Source organism: Pseudopodoces humilis, chromosome 29, assembly GCF_049639895.1.
Source record: "Pseudopodoces humilis isolate 2021_Gansu_Grassland_sample_001 chromosome 29, ASM4963989v1, whole genome shotgun sequence".
Lineage (NCBI taxonomy): Eukaryota > Metazoa > Chordata > Aves > Passeriformes > Paridae > Pseudopodoces > Pseudopodoces humilis.
The window spans coordinates 408,741-425,918 of NC_142228.1; the positions used below are offsets into that span (position 1 = coordinate 408,741).

At 53.4% G+C, this 17,178-nt stretch overlaps 1 protein-coding gene across 3 annotated transcripts in view; it reads left to right on the forward strand.

The window, feature by feature from the left end:
* Nucleotides 1-3,427: 3,427 nt before the first annotated feature.
* The window catches only part of KANSL1 (KAT8 regulatory NSL complex subunit 1), a 76,176-nt gene continuing 62,425 nt past the window's right edge, over nucleotides 3,428-17,178 (forward strand). Inside the window, exon 1 of one of the 3 annotated variants that reach the window (XM_088068078.1) lies at nucleotides 3,428-3,607. The gene's annotated coding sequence lies outside the window, so the exon portion shown is untranslated. The remainder of the gene's footprint in view (nucleotides 3,608-17,178) is intronic. The other 2 variants (XM_088068077.1, XM_014261053.2) reach the window with 2 other exon arrangements.

The window sequence follows — 17,178 nt, forward strand, 5'->3', positions numbered from 1 at the left end:
TATTCTTGATTTTTCTTTTTTTTTTTTGGCTTTTCTTGATTTTTTTTTTTTTTATTTCAGAAATTGTACAGTCCTAGGGGGGAAAAAAAGTCTTTTCTGTTAATATATTTGCAATTCATGAAAGGATGTGGAAAAATCCAAATAAATTACTTTTAAAAGCAGGCTTAGCCCCAGGTGCTTTGGGTCAGGGGTGGGGTTTGTCCTTCAGGAGTTGGGCAAGTGGCAGAGCTTGGGAAAGGTTTAAGGGCACCTTGGGGTGCACAGGGCTCTTTTCTGCCCAGGCCTCCACATGTCACCTGTAAATCTACCTCAGCCTTCCAAGTGGGCTGCAAGGTCCTGCTGGAGTTTCAGGTGAGGGGGGAGGTGTGGCACGGGTGTGACACTGGGTGTAAGGACTTGGAGCCAGTCCTGACAAGGCACACAAGGAGCTGCTCGAGGGCTGGAGCCCCTCTAGACCCAGGCTGGGAGAGCTGGGGATGTTCACCTGGAGAGGAGAAGGCTCCAGGGAGAGCTCAGAGCCCCTGCCAGGGCCTAAAGGGGCTCCAGGAGAGCTGCAGAGGGACTGGGACGAGGGATGGAGGGCCAGGAGCCAGGGAATGGCTCCCAGTGCCAGAGGGCAGGGATAGGTGGGATAGTGGAGACAAATCCTTCTTGGTGAGGCCCTGGCACAGGCTGTTCAGAGAAGTTGTTGCTGCTCATCCTCGCTTTCCATCCTGCAACGACGGGATTCAAGAAGCTCTTGAGTATGGAGCAGGTTAGTTTTATTTTCTTTTTTTCCTGTCTTCCATAGCAGGTCCCCACCCTGTGGCTGCAGCTCTTGTTGCTCAGCAGAGAAATTAATTATTACAGTCTTTGACACTTCCAGACCTGGAGAAGAAGCTTCCTGGGAAGGCTTATGGCTGTGCAGGAATTCCTCCTGCCGCGTGTAGTCATCTTGGATTGAACCTTTTACTGCTGATTTTTGCCCACCCTAATCCAGTAATTTTTGGGAGTTGTTTGGCTTTACAAGCAACACTGAGATGAACCCCTCCTTAGCTGCTTCCCCATTTTCTCCCATGGTTCTGTTACTCCTGGGCACTGGTTCCTGTGTCCTGTAGCTGAGCTCTGGCCCCACAGTGAGAGCCCAGCTCTTGTTCCTGTGCCTCGGCTGGGCTGGGCTCTGCTTGGTGCTGGAGCCAGGCTTTGTTCAGGGTAGGCTGAGTTTTAGGTGCCTCCAGAGAAAGACAAAGCAGTGCTGAAATGGGTTTATCCATCGTTCCAGGGCTGAATTGCAGCCCCACGCTGAACAGCAGGGAGTTGTTTAGGAGCACCTACATCTTACTGAGGTTTGCACTCCTCCTGTTGTTCACCACTGACTTTGTTGCTGCAACATCTTATTTTCTGTTCTTCCATCCGAGTCTATGACTTTGACTGAGAGCTGATCCAGGAGCAGGAACTTTTTATTTTTAAGGAGCACAACTGGGTTTTTCTAAGGCAGGGATCCTAGTGCTTTAAAACTTTTATCACCTGCAGAATAAGGTCATAGTCTTGATTTTCCTGGATAACCAAGAAAAACAACCTGGTGGTTTCATGTTCCATGGGGAAGGAGAGCAAGGACAGTACCTGTGTGGGGACAGTGACTACAGCTGCTGTGTGTGGGATCAGGCTGGCCACCTCTAACAGTGTTTTTGGAGCATCTCAAACATCCTCCCAGTCCTGAAAGGGGCTTAGGAAAAAAAGAGGGAGAGTAACTTTTTTAGACAGGCAGATAGTGACAGAACAAGAAGGGGAACCACTTTAACCAGAGAGAGATTTAGATTAGATGCTAGGAGAAAATTCTTAACTCAGTTTGGCAAGGCCCTGGCTTAGGCTGCCCAGAGCAGCTGTGGCTGCCCCATCCCTGGAATTGTCCAAGGCCAGGCTGGAGCAGTCTGGGATAGTGGAAGGTGTCGCTGGGAGTGGAACAAGATGGGCTTTGGGTCCCTTCCCACACGAAGTATTTCATGATTCCATGATCCTCTTCCTAGCTCTGCTGTCCCACAGGGAAATGGTGACTCTCATTGCCCATCAGTGACAAATGAAGGCGCTCACCTGCTTTTTGGCCTGTGGAATATGGAGTTGAGCCTTTTATTTGAATTAAACCTGTCGTATGACTGGAATAAAAACAAAAAGACAGTTTAAGAAAACAAGAGTGGCAGCAGATGAAGAAGTCCGTGTCTGTACCCCACAGCAGCGGCCAGGAGCAGCCCTTGGAAGAGTTTTGTGTGTTTAGGAGGAGATGTGAGCGGGCTGACCCCAGCAGCGTGCGGCTCAGCGGGGGCCGAGGGAGCTCCTGCAGGCTGCGTTGGGGCTGGAGGGCCACGGGCCCCGCGGATGGAGCCCGCCGTGGGACAGGGACCCGCGGCAGTGACAGGGCCCAGGGCCAGGCGGGGACACCGCGCCCTGCGCCACCCGCGGGCCCGGGGCCTGCCGCCACCCGCGGGACAGGGCCCGGTGTCCCCGCGGGGCCGCAGCCCTCGCCCCCCGCGCCGGGGCTCGGTGTCCGGGCGGCACCTCCCGCTCCCCCGGCCGGACCCCCCGCGCCGCGGGCCCCGCACGGAACGAGAGCGGCCCCCGGCCCCGGGACACCCCCCGCGCCCCCGCTCCCGCCCCGGGGCCAGCTGCGGGACACCGGCGCCCCGCGTCCCCCCGTCCCCCGCCCCGCACCCGGGGCCGCCCGCCGCCCCCCGCCCGGCGCGCCCGCCGCCCGGCCCGAGCCGCGGCCGCCCCCGGGCCGGGGCCCGGACCCCCCCCCGGGGCCCGGCCGGAGCGGGGGTCCCGGGCCGGGGGGGGCGCGGGGCAGGGGCCGAGCGGCGGCACCGCATCAATCACCGCCCGCCCCGCCCCCAGGGCTGATTGACGGGGCCGCGGCCAATGGGGCGCGCCCATGCCCCGCGCTCAGCCAATGGGCGCGGGGGAGGGCGGAAGGTCCCCGCTTGAAGGCGGCGGAGCGGCGCAGGTAGGAGCGGGCGCGCTGCGGGCGGGGGGCGCGCGCGGCCGGGGGGGCCCCGCCCCCGCCCCGGCCCCGGCCCCGGCGTCCCGCAACTTGACTGCGGGGGCCGGGCCGCGGCGGGGCCGGGGGGCTCGGGCGGCTCCTCCCGCCCGGGAGTTGGGGGTCGAGGGCAGGGTCGCGGTGGGCGCCGGGCCCGGGGCGCCGGGAGAGCTCCGCCGAGCCGCGTTGCCCCGGGGGGCCGGGCCCGGCCGGCTCCGTGCGGAGAGGGGACCCCCCCCCGCCCGCCCTGCGCCTCCATTTTAGCCAGGGGAAGCGAGGCCGGGCCCGGGGGGCTCCGAGAAGGAGCGGGGGAAGGGGGCAGCCCCCGGCCCCCCGGGCCGCGCCGCGAGCGCTGCCGGGCCCGGCCGGCCCGGGGCGGGATGGAGGAAACGGTGGGAGGGGGCGGCAGGGCCCTCGTGACAGCCCTTTCTCTCCCCAGCTCCTGGATTTTCCTACCTCCTCCGGTAAATAAATAAGAAACTTACATCGCGCCCGGCGTCGGCGGAGGCCGGAAGGAGCCGGAGGCCGTCCCCGTGCCGCCGGCTGCCCACCTGGAGCGCAGGTGTGAGGATGGGCCTGGCCGCGATGCCCAGCGAGGTAGGTCCCGTCTGCCCCGCCGAGCAGCGCGCTCGGGGCTCGCCGGTCCCCGGCCCGCTCGGGTGTGCTCAGGTGCCTTGGCAGGTGCTGGCTCGGTTCCTGACCGTGCAGGATGGGGCCGGAGCCCTGCACGTAGTTTCTTGGCTGATGCAGAACTTTAAAATGGAGGTTTGGTATTATGGCTGGAAGTGGATTCATCCTGTGTGTGTACAGGATGTTTCTCTCTGCAAAGCCATTCCAATGCCTGTAGTGAAGAGATATGGAGGCTCCTCTTGGGAGCGTGTGTGTATTTACAGGTGTTACCTGTCCTTGTGTGCAGCAGCATCGAGACACCAAGGCATGACTTGCCCAGGAAAAAAAAAAAAATCTCCTGCTTTTTTTACTTCCCTTCATCCTTAAACCCCAGGTTTACACTATAAGGTCCTTTTAATTTGCTGATTCGATCTAGTTTATATATGTATTTGTAGTATCAAAATAGTTTTGTGTACGCTTGTGAGAAGGGTCTTGGCTTTGTCCTGTGAAAACCAAAGGTCTAAAGCTGGACTTTCCTGCTCACATTTCTGTTCCTCTGGTTTTCCCATGTGTGAGGCAGCTGTGGTGCTTCTGGGTCCAGAGTGGAGCCTGGTGGGGTTTGCTGGTGCTTCTTTAGAAAAGTGACCTCTTGCCTTGCTGATGTTATCACACATTAAAAACGTGTCCTAAACACTCAGGTACAGGAATCAAGTTCTGTGCAGCTGAATAAAACCTGAAGTGCTAAAGGGAAGGATATTTTCTTCGTTTCATAGATCTACAAACCAAGGCAGCCTGACTTTAAGCCAATTATTGAGGCTGAATTTAGACAAATTCTCTTGTAATGGGAAAACCAAAAATCTTATCTCAATCCGTTCACACTGACCTTACACAAACCTGCTGATCTCTAGCTGGCCAAAACAGCAGCAAAGCTCTTGGTCTTTGTACACAGAATAACACTGAGTTGTTTTGTGGGCTTTAAAAATGGAATTCAGTCTCCCTGATGTGGGTTTTGGAGGTTATCACAAAATGCCTTGGAAATCTGTGTTGCTGCAGCTCCTGCTGACACTGGTGGGAATTAGGAGATAACTTCTCTGCAGACTGGTCTTTATTTCCAAAGTGCCACATGTGAGTGTCTCATTTGTCCTGATCCCAAATGCCAGCTCCTTAGTCTCATGGTGCAGCCAGAAAACTGGAGGAGAAAAGCCAGTAAGGTTTGAGAGAGCTGCAGCCCCTGTGTGTGGGATGGGGAGAAGGTCCTGGTTTGGGGTCGTGGCTGGGGAGGCTGCGGGAGGTGCCCCAGATTTGGGAGGGCCCAGAAGGGTTTTCCTGATGGAGCAGGACAGGGAAGGGCACATGGGAGGGTGCCTGGATCCTTTCTGCCTCCCAGGAGCCTGCAGGAGCTGAGGGAAGGAGCAGTGCCCGTGAGTGTTGCTGGGGCACACGGGGCTGTCCGGCTGCTGCATCCCTCAGCAGCTCTGCTGAGGGGAGGTTGCTTCTGGACCTTGTTTTTTGGAGTGTGTTGAGCATGTCACGAGTTGCATTGCTTTACAGCCCTGCTAGGACCTGTCTGAGGACTGTTCTCACCAGTATCCCCCTGCTTGTGCTCAAGCTCCTAGCACCTGGTATTGATTGCAATGTTTTATTGTCACAGAGAAGACCAGATCAGTTGTAAGTTGAGTTTTATGTTTTATTGAGCTCATTACCCAGAGCTCCTCAGAGGGGCAGGAGGTTTGTGGGAGCAGGGGAGCAGGAAGCCCTGCCTGGTCCTTCCCAGGGGAATGCAGCCTGTGCTGCTCCAGCTCTGGCTGTGCCGTGGCCACACAACGGGGACTTGCTGCCATTTCCCTGTGCTCGCCTGGGCTCCGGTTCTCCTGCACTGGACTTGTCAGAGGAAGTGTTGTTAATAGGAGCAGGTAGAGACAGGACTTTTCCACCTCTGAATTGATTTCTGGCTGTGCTGCTGAGGGTGTGAAGGCAGGTGGATTTGTCTGGGACTGAGGCATTTGCATGAAGCCCTGACACTCTGGGCTCAGACCTGCAGGCTGGGTTATCTCTGGAACAGAGGCTCTCAGAGCACAGTCCTGATCACAAGATGATGGTTCAGCATGACCACAGGAGTAATCTAACATCCTGGTTATCAGCTGTGATTCAGTCTCGTTAAGATGCTGCTCCAGTTTGGGATTAAACTGAATTGCAAGTAGCTACCAATAGCTTGGTAATTTTTTTCCCCGAGTCTGGAAATCCAAGCAGCAATAGAATTGTTCCAAGTGCCCTACATCGGAAATAGAAATTAATTCTTGTAGTGGATCTGGGCAAAGTAACATAGAAAAGAGGGCTGCAATGTGCCAACCAACAGGGACTTCTACAAGTGGTGTTAGTATTGCTTGTGGCAGAGGGACAGGTGTCAGCTCTGGGGGCCAGCAGTGACTGGGTTTGTTCCCTGGCACAGGTGCCCAGAGCAGCTGGGGCTGCCCCTGGATCCCTGGCAGTGCCCAAGGGGTTGGACACTGGGGCTGGGAGCAGCCTGGGACAGGGGGAGGTGTCCCTGCCCATGGAGGGTCTTGAAGGTTCCTCCCAAACCATTCTGGGAGTCTGTGTTGTATTTGGAATTCGGAATGTCTGTATCAAGTGGCTCTATCTAAATCATCAGGGCGGGTTTTCAGATTGATCACTCGGCTCTCTGCGAGCAGCACGTTCATTTCCTGTTCTTACCAAGCAAACTAAAACTCCACTGATCCAGAACTCCCCAAGAAGATCCAGGTTTGTAGCTCACCTTAGGATACATTACTTGAACATGTACCTGCCTGATCAGGGAGGGTCACTGAGCTCTACCAGCCTCCGTGCTGTTTGCCTTCATGTGCTTCTATTTTCTGTTTCTAAGGACTTTGTCCTTTTTTTTCTGTTTAGTGAGCATTTCCAGAATAGCTGCCTGGGGCAACTAAGGAGCTAAGGAGGGCCTTCCTCACCATGATTCTGGTGAACGAGATTATCAGGCGAGCAATGATTACTGCAAAGATCTCTTGTTGCTACAGCTTATCTATATTTAGCTTTAGACCAGAAATGGTTTGCATCATCTGAAGCTTCTGGGGCCATTGACAGTTGAGTTCATTGCTTTTTCTTAGGATAAGGTTGCAAATGAAGATACAAAAGTTGTGGTTGTACCTGTAGGGAGTCTCATCGCTCTGTTATTTAGTGGCCATCCACCTTTCCTACATTCAGGATGTTTCCCAAACTGAAATAGAAGGGTTTTATGCTCAAAAGTCATAACTATTAACACTTAAGAGTTACTTTATGTACACATATGCATCTACTTATTGTGTAGAGACTTAAATTTCTGAGGCAGGTCCAAACAAGTAACAAGGATTAATAGGTGGAAGATGAGGTAACAATTTGGTGTGAGTAGCTGGGTACTCACAAGATGTTGTGGTATGAGTGTTCTGGATGCTTTGCAGAAGAGGGCAGTTCAAAGGATGATGCTGTAAAAATGAGGCTTCAGTGGGGAGAGCAGCTCTTGTTCATGTGGGGCATCTCCAGATCAGGAACATCCTGTGTGAGGGACAGGTAGGTGGCTGGCCCAGGAGGTGACCAGTTGTGGCACAGTTTTGGTGGGAAATTGAGACTGGCAGGGCCACAGAAGGTATGTGCCAGAGGCCAAAGCTGTGTTACTTTAGACTGCACAGCAATTTTTGCTACATCATCTCCAGATCAGGCTGGGCGATGGAAGCTGCAGCTGTGTCTGTGCTGCAGGAAGATCCAGACCTGTACTGGAATGTCAATTTGGAATCTGGGCTCTTGGTCTGTGCCTCAGCAGAAAATCCTGCACTGCAGAATGAACAAAAGATCAGAAACTGTATTGCACAGGAACTTCCTCCACAACAGATTGTCCTCACTCTTCTGTTCCAGTATAAAACCACATTTGTTGCTACTTCTGCTTTTTATCTGAGCTCTGATTCAAGGTAGATTAAAAAGCTAGTAATATCAGAGGTTTGCATGCCATTGTAGGATCCTGTGTCCTGGGTTCCTAAAGTTCTCTCCAAGTGAGCTGAGGAGATCAGGAGAGAGCGTGCAGATGCTGAGTTTCTCGTGCAGTTGTCTTTCAGAATTGGTATTTTTGTTACCCTTAAGAACAGGTTGTGTTCAGTGTGTGACCCCGTTGGGTGCTGATAACACACTGCCCTGCTGTCCTCCTTGGCACTGTTTTGTCACTGACTGAAAGCCCTGTCCAAGGGCTGTACTCTCATTTTTTGAGGTGCTGCATGAGCGCTGTGAGCCTGGGGGTGTGTGGGGATGGGGAATGGGTGTCAGGAGGGAAGAGCTGGGACTGCAAGGGCAGCACAGCAGTGCAGGTGGGAGTCTGCAGCTCCCTGCTAGCACATGAAAACCACCATTAGTCTTGCTGCTGTCCTGAGTTGAATATTTTTCTTGGAAAAACACCTAGGTATAAGCTGCATTTGTGTGGTTAGAGACCTCCAGGGTGTCTCTGGCTGCAAGCCCAGGTGGTCACACACACCCTTAGAAAAATGATGAAACCTGAATTTCCTGGCCCAAAAAAACCAACTGTAGTGACAGTGCCGTGGTTTGCTAAGCAATATATTGGATTTTAAGGAGCAACAGTAGTGTCTCGACTCTGTGTGTCCTAACACTGTTTAGAGGAGCATTGCTCAGGCACAGGTGGGATTCCTGTGTGGGGCCAGGAGCTGGACTCTGGTGCTTGGGGGTCCCTCCCAGCTCAGGGTATTCTGCAATTGCTTGTGTGGTATTGAACCACCTGGTGCGGTGCTGGGATTTGAAGCACGAGGAGGAAATAAACTTGTATGTGTGTGCTGCATAATCCAGGCCAGGATTGTCCGTACTGGAATAGGATTCCTCCTTACCGAATTCTGCAGTCGAGCAGGACAGGTTTTGTTTTTCTCCAAGAGCAGCTCCCCGGGGCAGGTTCTCCCCTGTGACGGTGAACACAGCTGGCACCGCTGTAGCTCTTGCCCTCTGCAGGCAAATGCTCGTATAAAGCACTTTTTTTCCTGGCAGAGCTGCATTCCTGCTGTAGAGGCAGCAGAGCGGTGTTCTGCCCGAGAGATCCAGCCCCAGCAGGGAAGGAAGAGCCTTTTCCTGGCAGGAGTTTGCAGCGGGTTTGTGGCAGCCCGGGAGCGCCGGGGGCAGGCGAGGCTCGGGCTCTGCGTGCCGGGCTCTGCCAGTGCCTGAAGGGCAAAGAGGTGACACGGCTCCTGCAGTCCCAAACGAAGCTTCTCTTGTGACGGAGCTTGTGAGGAGGGGGAAGGACCCGGGAGGAGTGGGAGGAACCCTGCTGCGTCCCCAAATCCTGTCCGGAGCCCGGGGCTGCGGGAGCGGGGACATCCCCGAGCCCCTGGGCAGATTTCCCAGCAGTGCGAGAGGAGCCAGCGGCAGCTCCCGGGCTGCGGCTGCACGGGGGAGAGCGTGACGCGCAGTTTTGCGGGGAAACACTTAAACGGCGAAAGTTGGTTTTTATTTTTCCCGGGAGCGGACTTGCGGTGGCAGAGCGGGCAGTGCCGTGAATTTTGGGCGGGAAACGGTTAAAGCAGCGTTAAAGCAGCGGCGTTCCTGCGGCTCCGTGTCCTGGGTGTCCCCGGGCGCGGGCGGACTCCAACTCCCGGCGGGCCCCGCGCGCCGACGCGGCCTCCCCCTGGCGGTGCCTGGCGGGGAGCGCAGCCTCCCGCAACGGCGGGGCCGCGGCGGGCGGACAAAAGGCGCCGGGCCCGCCCCTCCCTCCCCCTCTCCTCCCTCCCCGGCGGCGGCGCCGGTGCCCGCCCCTCGCTCCCCTTCCCCTCCCCTCCCGCACTGCAGCTCCTCCGCGCGGCCGCGGCGGGCTCTCGGCGGGGCCCCCCGGCTGCGGGCGAGCGCGGGTTGCGCTGCGCGGCGCGGCCGCCGGGGGCGCTGCGGCGGCGCCCCCCGCCCCCCCCCGCCTCCTCCCCGTCCTCCTCCTCCTTCCCCCGGTGCATTCTCCGGCTGACGGGAGGGGGAGGGCAGGGAAGGAGCCCGGCCGGCATTTTCGAGCCGCGCACCGGCCGCGCTCGCCCCATGGAGGGGGGGGCCGGGGGCGCCGACGAGAAGCGCCGCAGCGCCCGCCCCGCCCCCGCGCTCCAACCCGGGGGCGGGGGGGCCCCGCTCCCCCCCTCCCCCCCCACCCCCAGCGCTGCGGCCGCCGAGGGAGACGGGCGAGCCCATCCCCCGTTCCGCCGGGGCGGGCGGGGGGGGCGCCGGGGGGGGCGGGGCCGCGGCTGCCGCCCCTCGTCCCGGGGGGGCCCGCTTGTTTTGTTTGCGAACTGCGCCCGTTTCGCCGCGGCCGAGCCCGCCCGGACCGCGCTCGCCGCTCGCCACGGGGGAGGGGGCGCTCGCCCCGCGCCCGCCGCCCCGCGCCCGCCGCGCCTCCCCCGCCGCCCCTTTGTTAGAGCCGCCGCGCCCCGCCGGGCCCCGCCGCCGCCGCGCCCCAACTTCTCCGAGCCCCCCCTCCCCGCCCTTCCCCTCCCCGGTGCGGCGGAAAGTGCGGGGGTCGCGGCAGGAGAGCCGCCCCGCACACCCCGCCCGCCGCCCCCGGTGCTGCGTCTGCCCGGGCGGGGGAGGGGGGGGGCGCCGCGGGCGGGGGGCGGCGGCGCCGCTTTAAATCGAAATTCCGGCCCCGGGGGTCCCGCAGAGTCGGGTCGGGGCCTCTCACGTGGCCGCTGCCCCCGGGGAGGGGAAGGGACGGCAGGGAGGGGGGGGCACCATTCCCTAACCCGGTGGGGAAAGAGGGACTGGGGGTGGGGGTGGGGGGGCACACGCGAAGTTTTAAAAGTAAACAGAAAAAAAAATTTAATTGCATAACCTCAAAGCTTGCAAAACGCGTGGAGGGAGCAGGTCCCGCGGCCCCAAATCCGCCTGGAAAATAGGAGCGGAGCGGTGCCGGTAATCCCGGTGGGCTGTCACCGGCGGGAGCCGTGTCACCGGCCGCTCTCCCTGCTCCCGGGGTGCACAATAGCGTCATTTTCCAGGTGCCTTCGAGCTCCAAAACCGTTTCCCTATATTTACTTTCCAGCCGCGTATTTTGTATATTATTTATTTCGAACCGGCCCTGCCGATCCAGGGTTATTTTCCCCAAAACAAGCTGGGAAGAGTCTGGCTATCCTGAAATGCTTTCCGTGATCCCTACGTGTGTTTACTTCCATCACGGGATTAGCATCTTCCAGTGCTTGGTTACGGAGAAATTTCCATCATTTGGGGTATAAATGGGGGTCATGTAGGAGAGAAAATAAAGCGGCTAAATATATTGGGAACTAAACTTATTTTCTCCCTAAAAATCAGAGCCGCCTTCCAAACCGAGGTGTCATCTCTCCTCTCCTTAAATTGGTGTCCAGGTGGAGCAGAAGGCAGGCACTCCGTAGATGATATTCCCTGTTATGTAAAATGCACTTGAATGACAAACTGTAGTTTTCCATGAAACCGGTCAGGATATGGGAGGAACTGCAGGTTTTTTATTTGTTTTGACTGACCATTATATTTTGAACTGGTTTGGGCCACGGCCGTGTTGGTGGTTACATCATGTCATGTGTTGTGTACAGGGTGCTTTGTGCCTCTAAAAATAAGGCGAGGAAGAAGCCGGTGTGTCGGGTGGGAAAGTCGGGAGGACTCGGCTGTGGGTCCCGCTGGCTGCGGGGATCAAACATCTGGGGCTGATGAGGAGCGATGTGTGGCTGTGTGTGCCGCTCTGCCGGGGCTGCCAGGCCAGGGATCTGTTTGGTGCAGGCAATTTCTCTTTAAAACCATATTTGTCCTTTTTATAGCCTTTGTTTTCATGGAGGAACCTCTGATGCTCTTCCCTGCTTTAGCGTATCCTCATGGATTTCCATTCTGGCACGGGAACAGAAATGCTCTTCAAGCTGATTATATATTTTTTTTTTCTTTAATTGAGAAGTCAGCAGCCTTTTAAATGGGCAGAGGGGGCGGAGGAGCAGAGCGGGGCCGGGGGCAGCAAAGGGAGCCCGGGCGGGTGGCGGGCCCGGCTCAGAGCTCTCTTCCCCGGCCGCCCCCGCGCTCCGGCTCCGCGGCCTGGCGCGGATGGCACTGGTGTTTTTCTCCCTGTAGCCGCTCTGCCAAGGTAGCACAGCTGTGTGGGGCTTAATGGATTGATATGCTGCAGGAGCAGTTAATTGTGGAACTTGGTTGTGGTACTGTTATAGCTGATTTGTAATGATTTAGCAATGAGGAATGACTTGTGTTCTCTCGTCAGAGGTGATAAAGCAGCAGATGACCAGGCAGATGTGGCTGTGGGTTTCTCTTACGCCTTTTTTCCCTTCTTTTGCCTTTTATTTATTTTTTTCAAATGCTGTGTTTCAGTCCCATTTGCTCTCGGAGATCATCCGGTAACCGGAGAGCTGGTGAGATTCTGACATCATGCGAGGCAGGGGTGAAAACTGAGCGGTTCTGTGACCAAAGTCACTTCCTTTTGCCCTGCTTATAACTTGTGTTTTGGTGAAGGCCACTGCCATTATCTAATGAACGCCCGGAACAAAGACTGTCTCTGGAGTTCCAGCACTCCACCCTTCCCTGCTCAGGCTCCACTCGCTGCCTGTCCTTAGGAACCTCAAAAGGCTTTTCCAGGCAGGATGAGACTCGATGGACAGCGAGGTAAAGATAAGGCTTGAGGATTCTTAGGCTCAGCCCAAGGGAAAGGGTAAAGCTTGGGGAGTGGGAGAAAAGCTAAGCAGCACCTATTTTCATGTATGGGCCTTCCCCCCACCTCTTTCCATATATTTTTCCTCTTCTGGAAAATTACCTTTTTCTGGGACCATTTTCTGAGAGTAGATCAGTGCTATCTCAGCCCGAACCCAAACAGCACCTGATTTTGCATTTTTCTGGTTTTTTGTTTGGTTTTTTTTTTTTTTACTGGGCTGTGAGAGAAACAGGTGGGTCAGCCTAGACCTAAATGGGAATTTAATTCCTGGAAGGGTCTCAGGTGGATCACACAGTGATGAGACCAGATAATGTGTAAGTTCTGCATGCCTGCCTCTCTTCCCAGTGTTTATCCTTCCATTTAAAGGATCTCTGAGCGCTGGGCAGTTGCAATGGCAGGTGATCTGAGAAGCAGTGTTTCCGTTCCTGCATTTTATAAATACCATGTCCCTGCTCATGACTTCCAGGAATACAATGTCTATCTGGAATGAAAAGCAGCAAAGTCTCGGTTTGAAAATCCTTCCCTGTAAACAGGAGTCTGGCTGCAGGTTTGGGGATGCAGTTTTCTGTGACAAATCGTTTAAATTGGAATAAAAGCTTTCTGTTCTTTCTCAGCTGGGCCAGGAGTTGTCATACCCAAATCAGCAAGAGTCTGGGTGATGCAGGACTTGAGTAAACATAATTCCATTAAACCCTGTGCATGTCCTCATCGGCCCGAGTTCAGAGCTGTGCTTTTGGAAGAGGAGAGTTTGGATAAGGTCTTGTTCAGGCTTTTTCAAAGAAAGTTAGAAAACCAGTCTGGATTTCTCCTGCCACGAGGTGCAGCCAGCAGGTGACTGCCAGAGTCTGGGGAGTGAGACAGATGGAGAAATGGGAGATGTTAATAGTTGGGAAGACTTAATTCTGGAGAGCAGGGTTTTGACAGTGTAGTATCTGAATTTAGTGATGAAACTCTGCTGTTTATCTGATAAAACGAGGGAGAAGGGTAACAAAGTCAAAGCTCAAGAGGGGAAATGGGGGTAGCTGTCAGCCTGAACAGGTCCTTGGTCCTCACCTGTGTCCGAGTTACTCTCTTGCTGCAAACTTACTTTTTTCAGATTTGGTGGAAATGAAAGTTTAATTGAAATATATATTTCTGTACTGGGAGCTGCTTCAGGCCTCACAGGCCTTAGCAGAAGGTGGACCTTAAAGATTTCTCATTTTCAGCTCTCTAACGTTGAGAAACATCTCTCTGAAATCTTTACAACTTCCTGTCGAGGTCTGCAGCGACAGAGGATGTGATGGGAAGGTTACTGTGAGGTTGCTTGCACTAAATGAGGAAGAGCAAGCCTGGCTCAAGCTGTAATTACCGCCCGTGAAAAAGAACCTGTGATGTGTGAGTGAACATCACCTTTCATTAAACGAGTGTCTCTGCTCTGGAGGAGTTGTCACTGTGCTTTTGGTTGCTGCCATGGCAGTCTGGTGGGCTGTGCTCTCTGAGGAGCAGGAGAAGCCGAGATCTGCATTCGGCCGGCCTGGGTGTCCTGAGGAGCTGGCTTCTGAACTCCAGTCAGAATAAAGTCTTTAAACTTGGCTGCCAGATTGGGCAGGGATCTGGTGACTTGGGACACGGAGCTCCGCTCCTCTCTGGGCTGTTGTTTCCTCCTGAGAACATGGCCAGTTATTCCAAAGCACTCCAAAGGATTTTTACAGTGACACTCAGTGCCTTCTTCTAAAATCCTAAGTATAAAATATGAGGTGTTAAGGTGGTGCCACTTTATGGGACAGTGGGATGTTAAGGGTTTTGGGAACCCTTAACATATGCTTTTGAGCAAAGGGGGGTATGTCTGTACCTAGTGAATGAAAATGTGTCTTTAAAATTAAAAGGCAATTCTGTTTTTTGTTTAACTTGCTCCCTGAGTCCTGAGTTCAGTTTTTCATATTTCCTGGGCAACTTGCCCAGATTATGCGAAAGAAAAACAAAATCTTTCTGATACTGGATGGAGGAGACCCATATTTCACAATTAAAGCTTTTTTAATTTTTATTTTATTTTTTATTTTTTTGTCTCTGACAGGCTGCTGCTTTCTGCAGGTGTCCCATTCTTATTTTTGAACCACATTTCTTCTGATTTGACTCTAAACAGCAACTTTATTCCGAAAAGTAGCTTAACAGCAATGGGTATTTTTATCTCCATCCACTTAAGTTTCCAGGTGAAGGCTTTCTTGCTTTTATTCACTTTTCCAGAATTTTTTGGCAGAGATGACAGCTGGGCTTGCTTTGTGGCTTCTGTTTTAATTTCTGACATCATATTGATGAAACCTTCTTTACCTCAGGTGATGCAATTGGTTTGGTTTATTTATATCCAATGAGAATTCACAGGCGTAAGAGAGAATTACTCTTGCAGAAGGAGATCTCAGAGCTGACCAGACCCTGCCACTCATGTGGACAAGGAAGTGGAAATAGCAGCTTTCAGTTTAATCCTGAGGGCTTCTCTTTGGAAACAAATAAAAGTGGAGCTCAGTAATATTTCTGGGATGTTCCTACTATTAAAATTCTTATTTCTCCTTGGGAGATTAGGTGCAAATCTGTAGTGTTAATAGCTGTAGAATGTACTCACATGTGTATTGCAAAAATCTGTGGTTCTTGTGTATGTTCTTAACCTTTTTAAAATTAATATTAAAAAAAAAAAAGCCTGTTTTCCGAATGTGGGTCATTGCAAGCACACGGTCTGCACGTGATAACTGGCTTATCAATAAGGTGATCGTCCTGTACTTGCCTGTCACGTTTCCTTAATTAAAGCTTTGAAGGTTGCTTCTCATGTAAATCCCTTTCTAAATTGGTAAACACCTGTTTTACAACTACAAAATGTTGAGAAGTGATAACAGAAGGCACGCAGAGAATCTGCTACACACAATAGTCGTAACTTTGGTAGATGGACATTGTGGATGTGGAAAGTATTTGTAGGGCTCAGGGGGTTGTTGTGTGGTGTTACCTGCTGAGCTTAGCACAGATGATCTGTTTTACTTGCAAAATGAAGTGTAGAGGGATTTTATTTTAGCAAGTTTAGGGGTTTTTGTGTGCTTTGTTGTTTTTTTTCTTGACTGAAACATATTTGTAACCACATGAATTCAAGAGCTGGCTGCAGTGTTGATTTGTAGTGGGGGAGGAGGGGGGAAGTGGGAATTGGTAGAATACTCACTTCCTTCAGGGTAACTTTGCTTTTATTGCTTCTAACAGCACCTTTGTGTACGTCAGGAAATGGGTGTTTGGGGAGGGCAGAGCTTGGGGTGTAGGGGTTTCAGGGTGCAGTAGTGTCAGGGATTTAAACCAGAATCCAGAAAGAAAAATACGTGAGGCAGCTGTGTGTGGCCAAGCAGTGCAGGGAGGGATGGAGGGCACAGGTGATGGAGCGAGGTGGGTGCCACGGTGGGATTGATGTCTGGAGGAGAGCAGCTGCTGGGACAGCCCTGCCAGAGGCAGGAGAGAGCAGTGAGTTTAGACAGGTGCCTCCTGTGTCCAGTGCTCGCAGCTCCCCGTGTTTCTCGTGACCCTCACTGGAAGCCCACAGTGCCTGGTTTCTCCCCAAGAAACTCTTCCCACAAAGAATTCAGAGCCAAAACTTCCTGTGTTTGTTTTGGGCTTATTTTCCGAGGTACTGCACAAAATCATGTGCTTGGAAACCCAGTTCTCCTTTCAATGTCTGATTGTAAAACTGGGTTTTAGAAGCAGGGGGTGTTGAATAAGTCAGCACGCTGGGGGATTGTTTTCAGGGGTGTCATGACCCGGTGTTGCTCTGGGGTGTAGTGTGACTGGGTGTGTTCCTCCTGCCCCTCTGCCCTCCCATGGCTGCCTGTTCCCTCTCCTCCCTGGGCTCGGGGTGTGAAGTTGGAGTGTTGGGTGGGTGAAGCCCCCTGAGCAGCCCTGGTGGCTCAGATGGGCGAGTTACGGTTACCCTGGTTTTACCTGCTTGCTGCAGCCTTTCATCTTGGCTCTGTTAATTACTGCTAAGTGCTCTGGCAGTGCTCTACTTCTAAAGGCAAAATGAAGAACGTTCATTCAGTATTAGCTTAAGACACGCTGTAAACACCATGTTGGCCTTCCAGAGGCAGCTCCTCTTGGATCTTCCCAAGCCAAGTCCAGCACAGGGGTTGCACCATGGCTGCTGAAGGCTGGGCTGCAGTGGGTGGTGGAGCTGGGGCAGTGTCCAGTTACTCTGGTAGTTCTCTACCAGCAGGGCTTGTGCCAGAGCAGAAGCCTCTTGGTCCCACATGTGTCACTTTGAGTGCTGGGGATTAAAGACCCTTGGCAGGGAAACAGTGAAAAAAGCGACCTGTGGGTGCTCACATGGATCTGCTAATGCTGATGGGTGAGAGCAGTTTCAGTGGAACTTGCCAGCACAGTTTGGATCCCAGGAACAGGCAACAGATTGGGGATAATTCTTGGAATTACTGTAAGACTTACCAGAAAATTCCTCAGACTGTGTCAATGACCTTCCCTTCCCATTCTGTGACCTTTCTTTTCCTTTCTTCTCTGTCCTCAGAGATGCCTTAACACCTTCTCCCCTCCAATTCCCTGTTAGGAAGAAATTCCTGATAATTGTAATGGCTTTAATAACAACCCACACTTACAAACAGAGGGAGGGAACATGCTTACAAATGTTCCTTAATGTCTTTTCCAGAGGTTGCTCATAAAAGTAGAGATCTAATTCAGTGTTAGAGAAGCCAGTGCTGTTCAGCACACAGAGTTTATAAGGATTTAAATAAAATATAAAAAATAGACCAAATAACTTTTGGAGGTCATCTTTAAGCTACTAGAACAAAGCTTTATTCTTAGGGGAGACTTTCCAGGCTTCCAAAGTATTCTAAACGCTGTCCACTCAAAAAAAAAAAAGTGG